Here is a 6,602-nt window from a genome sequence, read left to right on the forward strand (position 1 = left end):
TGGAGGGGAAACTGGGAATGGAGAAATTTACATGTAAATAAAGAAAATATCAAAAATAAATAAATAAATAAATCTACTGAATTTCTTATTGATGCCTCTATGAATTTTGGTGTAGAGCCATCTGTTAGAGCAGGGGTACTCTCTCATATCCCTGAAGAAAATTGTCTTTTTGTCTCAGCAGTCATCAATTGTCAATAGCTACAGCTAGAAGTAGGACTTAATGAACACACTTCCCACCTTGTTTGGATTGGTCTCATTTTATTATGTTGTGAATACTGACCAGCTGTGGGACTCTACAGAAAATAGAAACTTCCCTGACAGGACTTGAGAGAGTCAGTAATCTATGGATATAATGGTAAATCTTTAGGAGTTAGCTTAATCCTATAGCTGTCTTATAACAACTGCTATTCATCAGGATAATAGTTGTCAATTCTTCTCAGGAGATGATGACCCATCTAGAAGTATATTCTTAGTTCTAGTAACAGAGACAAGCATACTTTTTCTTGTGGAATAGTCTTTAAATCCAGTAAAAAAGAAATGTTGGAAAATGAAATTAGTTTTGGATCCTCATAAAATGGTCATAAAAATATCTGGTTTATGGTTCAATATTATTTGAAAACTTAATATGAAGACTACTACTCTCATAAAATAATTAAAAATTAGAGAGAAAGAAAAGTCTTGAGCTAAAAATGATACCTTTAAAAATTAAATAGGTTTGTTATCCTTTGTAAACTAGAAATTTATAGACTTTTGAAGAAAAAATAATGTTTTTGAAGATTATTTTTCAGTAAAAATACAATATATTTTGATCAAATTGGATTTCCTCCCACAACTAGTCCCAGATCCCTTCATGTCTATCTAGACAAATTCATATTTTTGACCTATTTTTCTCAAAGAAGAAGAAGAAGAAGAAGAAGAAGAAGAAGGAGGAGGAGGAGGAGGAGGAGGAGGAGGAGGAGGAGGAGAAGAAGAAGAAGAAGAAGAAGAAGAAGAAGAAGAAGAAGAAGAAGAAGAAGAAGAAGAAGAAGAAGAAATAAAATAAAATAAAATAAAATAAAATAAAATAAAATAAAATAAAATGATCAGGTACTGGAGCAGGGAACAGGGCTGAAGCCCCGAGGGCCAGAGGAAAGAATGGAAACAGGCAACTTCAGGAGGTAGGAGGTGGAGAGACACTCTGGAATGTACCAGAGACCTGAGATGTGAGTGAGATACTCTCAGGACTCAAAGGAAGGGACCTTAGATGAAATGCTCTATAGTGGGGAGAGGAAACTGTAGAGTCTACCTCCAGTAGAAAGACAGGGCATCAAGTAGAGGGATGTGGTTGCCAACCCATAGTCAAAATTGTTTTAACTGTTCTGCAAGAATTGTTCTCTTCTGAAAGAACTGCAGGGACAGAAATGGAGAGGAGCCTGAGGAAAAGGAGGTCCAGTAACATGCTGAAACTGGGATCTAGCTCAAGGGGAAGCCCCAAGGCCTGACATTATTACTAGTGCTATGGTGTGCTTACAAACAGGGGCCTATCATGACTGCCCTCCAAAAGGTCCAGCAAGCAGCTGAAAGAGAGAGATTCAGATATTTATACTCAACCAATGGACCCCTGTGGTTGAATTAGAGAAAAGCTGGAAGAAGCTGAGGAAGAGAGCAACCCTATAGGAAGCCCAGTAGTCTTGATTAACCTGGACCCTGAGATCTCTCAGACACTGAGCCACCAACCAGGCAGCATATAACAGCTGATATAAGGCCTCCAACAGCAGAGGACTAGGTCTGGACTCAGTCAGAGAATATGGACCTAACCTTCAAGAAACTTGAGGCCCTAAGGAGTAGAGAGGTCTTGTGGGATGGAGCAGTTGTGGACATCCTCTTGGAGATGGGTTAGGAAGTGTGGGATGTGTAAAAGTTAAAGGGTGGACTTGGAGGGAGATAAAGTCTGTACTGCAAAAATATAAAATTAAAAAAATAATAAAAATAAAATTAAATAAAATGAAAAAGAAGATCAATTATTTTTTAAAATGTCATTAAGATGACATTATAGATTGATATACCAACAAAATACCATTTTCTGTACTCAAAGATGTGAGTATTAACACATTATTTATATGGTCATGATTTTTCTAGTGCACGGTATGTACTTTAGAATCAATACAATTAATCAGCATGGCTTCCTTACAGCTAAAGTTTGAGTTTAGGTGAGAACCAATCTCCAATTGCAATACTTTTATTGCTGCTATTCTCACTTCACTTTTGATAATGAACGTTGTTTGCTGGGTGAAAAGGTGCTTTAGTGACCTGAAAAGTAATTCCTGAATGTACCTTATTTAAAAGTAATATCATGCCTCTGTTCAATATCCTGAACCATCAGGGAATGCAAATTAAAACTGTTTTGAGATTCCACCATACACCTGTCACAATGGCTAGTATCAGAAACACATATGACAGCTCATGATGGCAAGGATGTGGAATGAGGGGGACATGTTTCCATTATGGGCAAAGACTAAGTTGCATAGTTATGAAAATCACTATGGTGGTTCCTCAGAAATTTGGGAATTGATCTATCTTAAGACCTGGGCATATACTCAAAGGATGTGATAACAAGGGTACCTACTCAACTAATTCATATCAGCTTTATTCCTAATTGCCCCAAACTGGTGATATCCTAGTTGTCCTTCACTGAAGAAGAGATAAAGAAAATGTGGTACATTTACAAAATGGGATGTTACTCAGCTGTTAAAAAAATAATATTGTGAAATTTTTAGGGAAATAGATAGAATTTTTAAAAATCATGCATAGTAATGTAACTAAAACCCAGAAAGACAAAGTATATTCTCACTTATAAGTAGATATTGGCTGTTAAGGAAATGGTAATCATTCTACAATACACAGACCCAGAGAGGCTAAGTAACAAGAAGAGCTCAAGTGGGGAAGAAATGGATCTCCCTAGGAAGTGAAATATAATACATTTTACAGGTGGACTAGGGGTGGATGGTGATGGGAATAGGAGGCTTTAGCGGAAAGAGTACTAGGAGAGATGACTGGAATTGCAGCAGGCACAATTCAGTGGAATGTGGAAACCTAATGCATTCAATACTTCCTGGAATTTATGAGGGTAGCCTAGCAGAGACCTGTAGTAATGGGGATATGCAGCCTGAACCACCGTCATATGTTACCAGGCAAGGCTTCTAGTAGTGGGCTTAAAACATCAATGCAACCATAAACACTTCAATCTTGAATTTGTCCAGTTTACAAGGTGTGCTAGAGTAAATGGTGGTCCAGAACTTAAAGTAGTAGCCCATCAATGAGTGGTCCAACTTGAGAAGCATGCTACAAAGGAAGCCCACGCTAGAAATGGCCTGCATGTCCAGGAACCAGAGTCTGGATAGCCCAGAGACCTGAGATAGAACCAAATTCAATGAAATAATGCTTAATGATATATTTCAATACTAATATATAGGAGTCTAGCTTAATTGTCATCAGAGAAGCTTCATCCAGCAACTGATGGGAACAAATGCAGAGACCCACAGCCAAACAAAAGTGGGAGCAAATGGAGCCTTGCTGAAGAGGGAGAAAGATTACAATAGCCCAAGGGCCCAAGGAAACCAAGAATATAGGTTAAAGTCTATTAAACAAAGCTCTTGAAGTTCAGAAGCAACAACCATAGACTTGTATGGGTCTGAGCTTTGATCTCTGTATAAATTATGGTTCTGTAGTTTGATGTTCTTGTGGTACTTGTAACAGTGTGAGTGGGGTTGTCTTTTGCCTAGTCTTGGGACCCTTTCCTCCAACTGGGTTGCCTCATCCAGCCTTAATATGAGGGTATGTGCCTAGTTGTATTGTAACTTGGTATGCCATATTTTATGATATCTCTAGAAAGCATACTGTTTTCTGAAAGGAAATGGAGGAGGAGTAAATCTGAAGAAGAAGAGGCGGGGTAGGGCGAGAAGAAGCTAGGAGAAGTGAAAGGAAGGAAAACTGAAGTAGGGTTGTAGTTTATGAGAGAATTTCTTAAAAAGTGATTTTACAAAGTGTTTCTGCTCTTAGTAGTATTGAAGCCCTCATTTATATACGTAAATCTCAAAACAAATTTTTCCTACTTTATGGACCAGTGAATATATCTAATAATAGCCTCTTTTCCTAAAAGTAAAGAATGTTTTCTCTTATTCTTTAATGCATTTGATTTAGCAGGATCTCACACAAGCTTTAAAGCTAGAAGGCTTGGATTACATGGTAGGAATTACATCAAGCCGTCAGGATCCAATCATCCAGATTTTTATTGCTCATTAAAGCTGCTTTAATTAAACTGATCGCACAAAGTATTTAAGTGTTCAGTATCTACTGAGTATAACAAAAAAATGGAACAGACTATACAGAACACATTTAAAGCAATATAACCACCTGAGAACATGTTAACTACTTTCAAGTTAAGGGCCACCTGGCTGTGACAGATGTTGACCTTGAATGTCAGAGTCCATTTTCATGAGTTGGAATACTAGACTGGGTGAAGAATAATTTTACTTCACTACGTGAGGATTTTGCTTTGTAAAAGATCTACAACTGAGGTGTTTCTCTTCAGTAAAAGCTCATAAATTATTGCTACCCTTTCTCACTTTCTGTTTAATGTAGTAATCTGTCCAATTACTCAGGTTATATATCATGGTAAATACCCACTTCTGCTTGCTAAAATGAATTGATATGCAGCCATTAAATGCCTTATCCATAGAGTACTGGAGGAGCAGCACAGAGGGCCCTTGGATAAATACTTTCTTTGCAAACATGAGAATGTGAGTTTGGATCCTCAGTTCTCACACAAGATTGGAAGCATGGTAACATAGATCTGTCACAGAAGCTCTGACAGATCTCAGCTACAGTTCACGCAACAGCCTAGCCATGACAAGAAATGTGTTTCAGTGAGAGACCTCACCCATAAAGGGAAGTATAGAATCAATTGAATACACCCAAATATCTACTTCCAGCCTCCTCACAGAGTCAAAGCAGTAAGCACAGCTATACACAAATGCAGATATATAGAAACACACAGTATCAAACCACTTGAAAACAAGCTTTATAGATTCTTCTGTGAAAGTCTGTTTGCAGAAGTGAATTAGACCATGTCATGTCCTTCTGTTAGGAGAAGGGTTGACACTATGACAGTATAAGGCATGTACAAGACAAAAAATATAAGTTCCATCTGTGTACTTTAAATTATTGGTTGAGATTTTATTATAGATGATAATAGTTGTCCATTTTATACTTGTGAAAGACTTCTGTGAAGATAATGTGGCTTAAAGTTCAAAATCATAAAGGAAAGGCAATATATATGATTAAAACTTCAAATACATAAAATATGACAAAAAACAAAACAACAAAAACCTTTATATAAAACTTGATCAGTTGCAGATCTGACCAAATACTGACAATGATCGATAAGGGAAAGAACAAGGGCAAGAGACAGAAAAGGAGGGGGTGGGGTTGATAATATGCCAAGATGTAACTCAGTGGCTGAGAGATTTGGGGTTGATTTCTAATAACAAAATAATAAAGAAAATAAAAACAGTTCTATCAGTAGTTTACACATGATGGGAAATAAGCATGGGCATTTAAAAAAGTAACATAAGAAAAATATAAGACAGTAAAGGAAATGAAGAAAAGGATAATTTGATACTTAAGAAATAATTTACAATTTTCTCTCTGGTGACTTTCTAAGGTAGGATCAGCAGGAAACACAGGCCATAGAAGCAGCAGAGCAGCAGGGACAGGGTCCTTCCTGCATCCATCTGCACTCGGGAGGGACAGCTGATCTGTGCATGGGTCTTGCCAGGAGAGATCAGAACTCCCAGGAGTACTGACACAGGCTTACAGAAACATAGGAGGAACAAGTTCCAGCCAGAGACAGCAAGAATATCTAACACCAGAGATTACCGAATGGCAAAAGGCAAATGCAAGAATCTTACCAACAGAAACCAAGACTACTTGGCATCATCAGAACCTAGTACTCCCACCACAGTAAGTCCTGGATACCCCAACACACTGGAAAAGTAAGATTTCAGGTCTAAAAATATATCTTATGATGCTGATAGAGGAATTTAAGAAGGACATAAATAACTCCCTTAAAGAAATACAGGAGAACACAGGTAAACAGATACAAGACCTTAAAGAAGAAACACAAATATCCCTTACAGAATTACAGGAAAGCATAACCAAACAGGTGAAGGTATTGAACAAAACCATCCAGGATCTAAAAATGAAAGTAGAATCAATTAAGAAATCACAAACAAGGACAACTCTGGAGATAGAAAACCAAGGAAAGAAATCAGAAGCCATACATGCAAGCATCACCAATAGAATACAAGAGACAGAAGAGAGAATCTCAGATGCAGAAGATATGATAGAAAACATTGAACAACAGTCAAAGAAAGCACAAAATGCAAAAAGATCCTAACCTAAAACATCCAGGAAATCCAGTACACAATGAGAAGACCAAACCTAAGAATAATAGGTATAGAAGAGAGTGAAGACTTCCAAATTGAAGGGACAACAAATATCTTCAAAAAAATTATAGAAGATAACTTCCATAACCTAAAGAAAGAGATGCCCATGAACATACA

Source organism: Mastomys coucha, unplaced genomic scaffold, assembly GCF_008632895.1.
Source record: "Mastomys coucha isolate ucsf_1 unplaced genomic scaffold, UCSF_Mcou_1 pScaffold16, whole genome shotgun sequence".
Classification (NCBI taxonomy): Eukaryota; Metazoa; Chordata; class Mammalia; order Rodentia; family Muridae; genus Mastomys; species Mastomys coucha.